This window comes from Silene latifolia, chromosome Y (genome assembly GCF_048544455.1).
Source record: "Silene latifolia isolate original U9 population chromosome Y, ASM4854445v1, whole genome shotgun sequence".
In the NCBI taxonomy this organism is placed as follows: domain Eukaryota; kingdom Viridiplantae; phylum Streptophyta; class Magnoliopsida; order Caryophyllales; family Caryophyllaceae; genus Silene; species Silene latifolia.
Window position 1 is genome coordinate 119028372 of NC_133538.1, and position 11123 is coordinate 119039494.

At 41.9% G+C, this 11123-nt stretch overlaps 1 non-coding gene across 1 annotated transcript; it reads right to left on the reverse strand.

The window, feature by feature from the left end:
- Window positions 1-2281: 2281 nt before the first annotated feature.
- Window positions 2282-2390, reverse strand: LOC141635899 (small nucleolar RNA R71). Its single transcript, XR_012540553.1, has one exon. It is a non-coding gene; the product is annotated as a small nucleolar RNA R71 (small nucleolar RNA).
- Window positions 2391-11123: the final 8733 nt, after the last annotated feature.

An 11123-nucleotide genomic window follows, 5' to 3' on the forward strand; every position in this document is an offset into this window, starting at 1 on the left:
TTCAAATTACAATAAGATACTCATTCTTACTCACAACGCAAATTGTTTAATTTTTAAGGAGTTAATTAACTTGTATCATTATACAATTAATTAATTAATCTTTTAAGGGAATTGTCCTATAGGTGTTACCTTAAGGGATCAACTGATCACCACGACAGTAATGTCAAACTCTAGTTAGCCAATCATTACCGATTAATGTTGATCAGTTGACTATATAATTGAATCATCCCTTACGAATTCTTATTATGAGATTTAATATGTGATCGCACTATTGTTGAGGACACATACTCCAACAGGTGGGTAGTCACACAAGTCAAATTCCTCATATTCATTCAGAATTGTATTGCAGTTAAATTGAGACATGTCATAAGCAAAGTTAGCGTCCATTAAGTCGACTTGAGCGAAAATCTCGGATAGGACAGACATCTTGATACGTGCATATTCTATACACTTTCTTTGCAGTCTTGGCACGTGTTTCTATGCGTATTTGTTAGCTTAAAGCTATTATTTCTCCCGAAACGGTTTACTTTGCGATTTCTATAATTTGTTGTAGGAATGAGTAGAAGTAGGCTAAATCAAGCCTAAATCGTCCTCCAGAAGCTGCTTCAAGGAAGCTTGGAAGAAGAGAGTTCCGACTCACTCACCTTGGGATGCGTACATTGGAGTGAAGAGGCTGTTTTGAAGAAGAAGGAAGTGTTTCTGCACAGTGTAGTTGGTCGATCGACCAACCTGCTCAGTCGATCGACCGTGGGCTTTCAGCAGAGGCTCTTGCACTACATTGACCAGTCGATCGATCATGCCCCTTAGTCGATCGACCAGGCCGCGCAGCTGAGATTGATTTTTCGTGTTAGACTTTTAAAAGCCCAATTCGTAATTAACTCTTGGCATCGTTTATCAGTAGAACGCAACAACAATTTTAGGGCATGCTTTTTCATTATTGGAGAACTCAGTTTTAGATCTAGTTTGGAGACAAGAATGAGGGACGACGAATCCCGAATTCAATTGCTTTGTTCATCATTTAATTAGTAAGCTTTTATGAAAATTCCTTCTTCTTTAATTTATTGTTAATTCAATTCTTGTTGTTACCAATTTAATTTCAGCAATTCAGTTCTTGTCTTTTGTCTTTAATTCAATTCAATCATGTCAAACTTATTCTTCGTTGTCAATTTTGCAATTGTTATAGTTTTAATTATGCATAGCTAATTTTATTGATTGGGAATTAGGTGAGCCATGGCATAAATTAGGGTTGTTTTGTTAGTATGAATTCTTTCGTATCGATCTTATTACCTTTTGATAAACCCGTCTTGCTAGATTGAAAGATTAGTAGGTTAGGTTTTCATTGGTTTTGGAATTTCCATTGAGCGAAGGCTTTGAGAAATTCTTGGGAATTAGAAGACCGTAAGGTTATTGAGCATTGATCGAAGGACTTGCTCATGTTCCCCGAGACCGTTTTACAAGACCTCTATTACCTTTTTGACCCGACCTTAGCCATGGTGAACCGAAGTTCCTAATCTCTCTTTTATCTTATTTGCGATTTCTCTTATTTTGTCAATTAGTTTTTAGAATCAAACAATTTCAAACACCCCACTTAATTGTTACTTTTTATAGATTGGAAATAACAAATAGAATTGACCTTGTCTCTCTGTGGTTCGACCCTTACTATCACTAGCTATAGTTTTAGTTTGGAATTATAAATTAAATTTTGATACAAAACGACGGTATCAAATTTTGGCGCCATTGCCGGGGAGACGGTGTAATTCTGTTTGCTTTATTTTTAGTTTATTTCTTTTGTCTCAAGGAACTTTGGTTCCTTGAGGCTGTTGCTTACCCTTGCTTCTAGTTTTCCTTTTGCACAGTTAGAAGACAGGTTTTTGAGAGGAAGACTTGAGTACTCTCAGTTTTGCGAATATGGCTACGATATATGACAATCTTCAACCAAAAGAGCAGCACCTTCCAAAGGGGCACGTGTTACCTACCCCTACTACCGGTCACTTCGAATTTCGTTCCTCTTATATTGATTTAGTGGAGGGAAATCAGTTTGTTGATCTACCGGACGAGGATCCTTTAAAGCATATGTAAATTTTCACAGACTACTGCTGTTCCATACCTGTACCGGCCGGGGTGACTCAGGATGAAGTAAAGGGGGTGATGTTCATGTACGCCTTGAAGGATTCTGCGTGAGATTGGTACCACTACCTTGATAGGGTAGCAGCTGGAGTCACAGATTGGACATCTCTCGCATTGGCCTTCTACAAAAAATATTTCCCACTTGCAAAGACTGATGCTTTGAGAAGTAAAATCACAAATTTCCAGCAAGGAAATGATGAGGAATTTTGTGAAGCATGGCGACGTTTCAAGAATTTTGTTCGGTCTTTCCCTCACCACGGTTTCCAGCAGTGGTACCTTTTCAATTTATTCTATAATGCTTTATATGATGATTACAAGGTCATCCTGGACGTAGCTGCGAATGGTAGATTCTAAAACAATACCGGTCAGAATAAAGGTTGGAATACTATTGAGGAAATGGCAGTCCATAGAGCTGAGTTTGGGAGTTCACGTGGAAAATCACGAAAGCAAAGTGATGAAATGAGTGCCGTTGTGACACTCATTACTTCTATTACTGCCCGTCTCGAGAAGCTCGAGGCCTCTGAAGCTTCCATGGAAAGAGTTGAAATTCCTGTCCATAATTCAGATGAGACCGCGGAATTGAGAGAAATGGTCCGAACTCTTTTGGTTCAAGTGGCGAAAATAGAAGCAACCGGGATTGAGTCCACAAAGAATTTTGTGAAGCAGTTGGAGAATATAGAGGCTAAGCAAGTCGCCAATTCTTCAAGCAAATGTGAGGAGCCAATTGAAACGATTAATGCCATTATTCTCAGAAGTAGCCTCTCTTATGAAGGTCCCGATAAGCCAAGAGGAGAATCGGGAAATGATGAAGAGGCTAGTTTAAATTCTGGTGCGAAAACGAACTATATTGCCAGTACCGGCGGTCGATCGACCAACAACAGCAGTCGATCGACCGGAATTCCTGAGGAAAAAGTTTCTGATCAGAAACTATTCTTGCCAAAGACAGTGGTCGATCGACCACCAACAAAGCGTCGATCGATCGAGGTTCTGAAGAAACGATTTACGACGAGAACTGTTCACGTCGATGATTGGTCGATCGACCGGGTCTTCAGTTCAGAACGCAAATCCGTCAACTAGTTTGCATGATTCTACACTTATTGATGATTTGACGGAGGTTTTGAACTTACGAAAGCCGAAGGTCACTGATCCTACGGCCAGTGTTGCAGTCCCGTATCCGGAGCATTTAAAGAATACTAAGCTGGAGCGCAAGTTTGGTAAGTTTTTGGAGATGGTTAAGAATCTTGAGGTAACCATTCCTTTCACTGACCTGATTACCCAGGTTCCCTCTTACGCTAAATTTATGAAAGACATTTTGAATCGTAAGAGAAATTTTCATGATGATGGTAATGTTGCTTTCGTTGAAGAATGCAATGCTCTTTCGCAAATTAATATACCACCTAAATTAAAGGACCCGGTAGTTTTTCAATTCCCTGCACTATAGGTAACCACGAAATTGGAAAGGCCCTTTGAGATTTAGGGGCCAGTGTCAGTGTCATACCATACTCTGTTTGCGAAAGGCTAAATATTAGTAAACTTAAGGTGACCGATATTACCCTTCAGATGGAAAATAGATCGACTCAGAGTCCTTTAGGAGTCTTAGAGGATGTACCCGTTCGAGTGGGTAAGTTTTTTATTCCTGTCGATTTCGTTGTTTTGGACATTGTAGAGGACAGTCAGATACCTATTATTTTAGGTAGACCATTTTTACATACAGCTGGAGCTGTAATAGATGTCAAACGCGGAATCATTACTTTAGAGGTAGGGGATGACACCATTGAGTTTAGTCTTGCTCGTAAGGCTACTGAACCTGCTGATGATGAAACGTGTTATTCCATTGATATTGTTGACAAGGCTGTTAATTATAATTGGAGGGAATCCTTAGCCAAGGATCCCTTAGCTGATCTAACTCGTTTAGATGAGTGTGTAGGTAGTACAGCGGAGAATGCTGAGGAGCCAGATGCTTTGGTAGCCTCAATGGAAAGCTACGAGCTCACAGAGGAAGAAGATGAGATGCTCTTGAGCCTGGCCAACGAGAAGTTGGTAAACACTTGCTATACCATTAAAGCTGATTCTGTGTACGCTGTAGAGGTAAAGGTGCCTGAGCATAAGCCACTTCCTCCTATTCTTAAGTATGTTTTTCTAGATGATACAGAGCAGTACCCAGCTATTATTAGTGCTAAGCTTAATGATGACCAGCTGTCTGCTTTGATGTGTGTGCTTAAGAAAAACAGGAAGGCTTTACGTTACTCTTTGGATGATATTAAGGGCATAAGCCCTGATATTTGCATGCACAGGATAGAGCTGGAGGAAGGCCACAAGCCTTACAGATAGGGTCAACGCAAGTTGAACCCGAAGATGCAGGAAGTTGTTATGGCTGAGGTGATGAAACTACTCGATGCAGGTATTATTTATATAGTTGGCAACTCCAAGTGGGTTAGCCCAGTTCAGGTAGTTCCAAAGAAAGGAGGGACTACCGTGGTTAAAAATGAGAAAAATGAATTAATACCAACCCGAGTAGTGACAGGGTAGCGGATGTGCATTGATTATAGACAGTTGAATGCCGCCACCAAGAACGACCACTTCCCCCTCCCTTTTGCGCCACCAAGAACGACCACTTCCCCCTCCCTTTTGTTGACCAAATGACTGAAAGACTTGCTTCTAACAAATTTTTCTATTTTCTAGACGGATATTCAGGGTTCTTTCAGATCCCTATTCATCCGGATGATCAGAGTAAGACCACTTTAACCTGTCCACAGGGGGTTTTTGCGTACCGCAGGATGCCCTTCGGATTGTGTAACGCCCCAGCTACCTTTCAGAGGTGCATGATAGGGATTTTTTCTGATTATATAGAGAACATTATGGAGGTATTTATGGATGATTTCTCAGTTTATGGTAATGACTTTGATCGTTGCTTTGCTAACCTTGATAAAGTCATGCAGCGTTGTATTGATGTTAATCTTGTTTTAAACTGGGAAAAGTGCCAATTTATGGTCAATGAGGGAGTTGTATTAGGGCATCTGATTTCTGATAAAGGTATACATGTTGATAAAGCAAAAGTGCAGGTGATTGAGAAATTGCCTCCTCCCGTGAATTTTAAAGGAGTGAGGAGTTTCCTTGGTCACGCTGGTTTCTATCGGCGTTTCGTTAAGGATTTTTCAAAAATTGCTAAACCACTTACACAATTGCTCCTTAAGGATGTTGTCTTTGAGTTTACTGATGAGTGCCTTTTACCTTTTAACAGGTTGAAGGAGGCTCTAGGTTATGCACCAGTCATTCAGCCGCCTGATTGGGATCTCCCATTTGAGATTATGTGTGATGCCAGTGATTATGCGCTCGGTGCGGTTTTGGGACAGCGGAAGAACAAAGTTTTGAATGCCATAAACTATGCAAGCCAAACTCTGGATGAGGCGCAAGTCAATTATTATACCACTGAGAAGGAGTTTTTAGTTGTAGTTTTTGCCTTAGATAAATTTCGATCTTATTTGTTAGGTTCTAAGGTTGTTGTTTATACTGATCATGCAGCGCTGAAGACTCTCTTTCTTAAGAAGGATGCGAAGCCGAGGCATTTGAGGTGGATACTCCTTTTGCAGGAGTTTGATTTGGAGATCGAGATAACAAAGGAGCGAGAGAATGTGGTGGTGACCATTTTATCTCGTCCTCATGGGCGACGAAAAGGAGGATTCGTTACCTATTAATGATTCTTTTCCTGATGAGAGTCTGTTAGCTATTACTACTTCAGGGTCTTATCCACCTCCGTGGTTTGCTGATTTTGCTAGCTTTGCTGTGACAGGTAGGATACCACCCGAGCTTTCATGGCAGCAGAAGAAGCGGTTCGCTTATGATGCTAGACAATACTTTTGGGATGATCCTTATGTTTTCAAGGAATGCGCAGACGGTCTTATCCGGAGATGTGTGCCACAATGGGAGGTGAAGGATATCCTAGAATCTTGCCACTCTTCTGCCTATGGTGGTCACCATGGTCCGTCCCGGACTGTGGAAAAGGTACTCCAATCTGGTTTCTATTGGCCAACTTTGCATGCAGATAGTCGAAATTTTGTTGCTGAGTGCGATGCCTGTCAAAGATCGGGGAATACTTCTGAGAGACATGAGATGCCACAGGTAGGCATTCTTGAGGTTGAGATTTTCGATGCCTGGGGCATTGATTATCAAGGACCTTTTCCGAGCAGTCAAGGTAATAAATGTATCCTCGTAGCTGTAGATTATGTGTCCAAATGGGTAGAAGTTATCGCTACTCCCCATTGCGACGCAAAGGCCGTGATTAAACTGTTTAAAAAGATTATTTTCCCTCGTTTTGGTGTCCCAAGGGTTGTCATTAGCGATGGGGGAATGCATTTTAAAGAAAAACAACTTAGTGCTTTATTGACTAAATTCGGTGTCCAACATCGTAGAGGTTTGGGGTATCATCCCCAAACTAGTGGTCAGGTTGAGATTTCTAACAGAGAATTGAAAGAAGTCTTTGTAATACCCGCCCTTTTTAGAGACCCTTTGACCAGCGTTGACTGACCTTGGGAGCGGGATTAGTCTTAGAATTGCGTGCCAAAACCATCTTGGGTTGCGTGTCATGAGTGGTACTCGATAGAGTAGAGGCTACTCGATCGAGTAGCTTGGTTACTCGATCGAGTAGGGGGTCACTTGATCGAATATGTTGGGTACTCGATCGAGTACCGAGTTTTCAGCGAGGGTTTTATATCGCGTTTTGTTAAATCCGCAAATCACTTCCGCCACTTTCCTCGTATCCTTCAGTCGCCTTTTCCGTGCTACCCTTACCTCGACACCCCGGAGACGCGATCCAGCTACTTGGCAGTGAGAGTGTCATCTACCTTGACACTCCGGAACATGCACGAGATGGCTTACGCTCAGGGGATAGGGACCGAGGGACCGCATCCGGTGTGGTGGAGTGGAGTTGGGGACTACACATGGGTCTTCCATTCCTACGGGGTGGATCAGTCGACGTGGGGGACACCTCAGTCCTTTGCCTACGGTGGCTTGACTCCATGGTACGTGGGCCCGGGAGCAGGAGCAGGAGGGGACGCGGGGATTGGGTCATCGGGAGCAGGTGCTTCTGGTAGTGGTGGTGATGATGAGGTGATGGAGGAGCAGCAACAGCAGCAGCAGGAGTGATACTCCTTGTTTTATCTTTGTTAATGGTAGTTGGTGTTAGTGGTTAGTAGTGTTGTTAGACTTTAGTAGTTATTTTGTTGCGACTTTGATTTTGGGACTTGTATCGTTGGCCATAAGGCCGGATTTGATATTTTAACTTGTTGCAGGATGTTAGAAGTCGGGGAGTCATCCCGACTCGATTTATATGACAAATATGTGCATGTATGTTGCCTTATGACAGGTTGTATAGAGGAACTTAGCCTGTAGGTACTCGACAGAGTACCCCGTACTCTATCGAGTAGCTGCAGGAAGGTGGGATAAAAAGCATTATGACCTGCAGGCTACTCGATCAAGTAGCCAAGGCACTCGATCGAGTAGCATGGCACTCGATCGATTACCGCTACATACTTGATCGAGTAGCACTGTTACAGGAGGTCTTCAAAAAAAATAAAAATGTTCAATTGTTTTATAATTGCAAGTTTGATGTTTAATGTGGTTATTAGTGCGTAGTAATACCTTTGAACCGTTAGTTTCATGTGTTGGAAGTCGTGTTTGAAGTTTTATAAGCGTATTTGTCACAATTAGTGAAGCGGTAATAGTTTCTTGTTACTTTAATGTTGCATACGACCTATTACGAGCTATTTATTGTAGTTATAACTTCTTGTACACTTGTGCATACCATATTAACATGCGTTGTCGACGGTGACTATATATTTTGGAGGTTTGTGTATGAATTCTAATTTAACGAGTATATAGTTAGTGAGTAATGTCCATAACAAATAACATGGTTTTCTTTAATGTTATGATGCAAATAATAGATAATATGTGTTGTAATTTTGGTGGTGAACTTCGGGGACGAAGTTCCTTTTTAGAGGGGAAGAGTAATGTCGCGAAAATTATCGCGAAATAAAAGGCTGATTTCGAAATTATGTTTTGTTTGCCTATAAGGTTTTGTTGTTTAATTGCAAAATTTTCTAGTACCTCGGTTACTTTACTTGTATGAAGTGTAATTAGTTACCTCGGTTTGTGGAGTAATTCATGCGTTGAAGTGAAAATGATAGAATGAATTATAAAGGACCGTCATAAAGAGTCTTATCTCGGCGCGGTACGTCGTAATAGAATGAATTGAGTAACACGGTGGTGTTAATTGTGCAGTATGAGGTTGATATGAGATACGTTTCGGGTTGATAAATTGTTGTCACATGAGGAACGATGGTTGTTTGTGTTGGCTCATATGGCAAAGTCGATGTTTGATACATAATCATTAGTAAGAATTGAAGCATACATGTAGAGTGACAATTAACGGTGATAATGCTTGCATGATAGTGGTAAGAGTCGATAGGTATAAAGTGTAGACGGTGATGATGATAACATGGGGGGGGGGGAATGGTATTTCCAAGGAGTAATGGTTTGAGCGGGAAAGATGGGTGAGGTCGTGTTGTTTCCGTGTCTTGAGCGGGAGATAGGTGAGTTGAACTTCGGGGACGAAGTTCTTTTTAAGGGGGGAAGACTGTAATACCCGCCCTTTTTAGAGACCCTTTGACCAGCGTTGACTGACCTTGGGAGCGGGATTAGTCTTAGAATTGCGTGCCAAAACCATCTTGGGTTGCGTGTCATGAGTGGTAATCGATAGAGTAGAGGCTACTCGATCGAGTAGCTTGGTTACTCGATCGAGTAGGTTGGGTACTCGATCGAGTACCGAGTTTTCAGCGAGGGTTTTATATCGCGTTTTGTTAAATCCGCAAATCACTTCCGCCACTTTCCTCCTATCCTTCAGTCGCCTCTTCCCCTTCCCTTCACCTCAAAACCTCCATGGAAGCCTTGTGAAGATCCTTGTGCCTTAGGAGAGCGTCACTTGTGTCGGGTAGCGGTCTTTTGCTGAGTTTTCTCCCTATAGGTATGTCATAATCATCATCCGTGTCCTTGTTCTTTGCAATTAGGGTTTGCTTGGTAGTAATAGATGATTGTGTTGTGCTTATAGGCTTTGCTTGATTGCTGGATATGCCATGTGTTGGCATGGATTGGTTGCAGTTGCTTAAAGGTAGGTTCGCCTACTCAGTTTCTGTAGATGGTCTAGTATGTCGGTCGTTGTGGTTATATTGTGATTGCTTAGCATCGTAATTGTATTGTGACGGTTGTGGTTGTGATTGTGGTTGTTGTCTCTGGTTCTCGAGATGCGTTCTCGGCTGAGTGGAGTCACTTGCGGGAGTGGCTTCACGCCCTAGTTTCCCCCATCGTGGAACCCGCCACGGAAGGGGATGTGCACATTAAAGGACAGGGTTGTCGCTCGATACGATGAGCGGGGATTTGGTGGGAACGGCTGCGGTCCCCCACTACCAGGACTGGTCCAGTGGACAGTCAGTGATAGAGTTGAGTTGGTTATCGTGACTGTGTTTGAGATTGATAGCATTGTGTCGAGTTAATGTTAGTAGTTGTTGTTATTGTGTCTTATCTCGGTACTGACCTTGTGTGGTTGTTTGTTTGTATGTGTCTGCCGTTATCCCTTATGGTGATCAGTTGGTCTTAGCAGGTGTTAATATTGTTGATAGCCGAAGTCCGGGCAGGGATGAGTCTTCATGAGACATGATGGTCATAACGAGTAGTCTTTGAGTTGTATCTTTTATACCGTTTGTTGGTTTAAATCACTTGTAATATAACTTAATAGTTCTTTTATCGACATTTGATTATTACTAACCTCGGGCAACCGAGATGATAACGCCCTTATATGCTAAGGAAGGCCTAGTTAAGGCTCCTCTGAATATGGGGGTGTTACAGTCTTAGCTAAAGTTGTTTCTAAATCACGGAAAGATTGGAGTCTTAAGTTAGATGATGTCTTATGGGCTTATAGAACCGCGTTTAAGACGCCAATCGGGATGACACCATACCGATTGATTTATGGTAAGACATGTCATTTACCTATTGAGTTGGAGAGTAAGTCTTGGTGGGCTATTTGTGATTTGAATTTGGATCCTAACCTCTCTCGTGAGAAATGCATGACACAGCTGAATGAGTTGGAGGAATTTAGGCTGCTGGCCTATGATAATGTTAGGATCTACAAAGAGAAAACAAAGCGCTGGCACGACAAGAGAATCATCAAGCGCGAGTTCCATATTGGCGATAAGGTACTTCTTTTTAACGCACGTATCCGTTTATTTCCTGGTAAGCTAAAATCCAGGTGGACTGGCCCTTATACGGTCACAGCAGTTACAAAATTAGGATCAGTTGAATTGGAGACATCTGCTGGAGAAAGGTTCAAAGTTAATGGCCAATATGTGAAACATTATCACGGTGCAGACGATTTCGTTGGGCAGGTCGAAGTACTGTAATTTGAACAAATTTTAGAAGCTGCAAACTGAGGTAAAAAAGGTCGTGCGGGACCTCTTAAACCAGCGCTAACCGGGAGGCAACCCGGCTTGTAAACTTTTGTAATTAGGAACTTTATAGTTTTATTTCAATTAATTTGCATTAGGACCTTTAGCTTATTTCTTTTTAATCAGCAATTTCTTGGTTTGCAAAATGTGCGCCTTTGAGAATTTTTGCAGGAATTTATTTTATGCAAAGTGCGTAGGGTGGTTTACTGAATATTCATGAGAGAAGAACGGGAAATTGCAGTGGCAAAATGAATTTTTGACGATTTAGAGTTTAATTGCCAGCGTTTGCAGCCGATCGACTAAGTTACTCAGTCGATCGACTGAGGAGGAAAAGACAGAAGCTATTGTATAAGAGAGATTGGTCGATCGACTGGGTCATATAGTCGATCGACCATCACGCGACAACCAGAGAGCTGCACAAGTGAAGACTGGTCGATCGACCCCTGCGCGAAATCAGAATGCAAACTCATAAGAGAAGTTTTACTACTTTATTCATTCATTCAT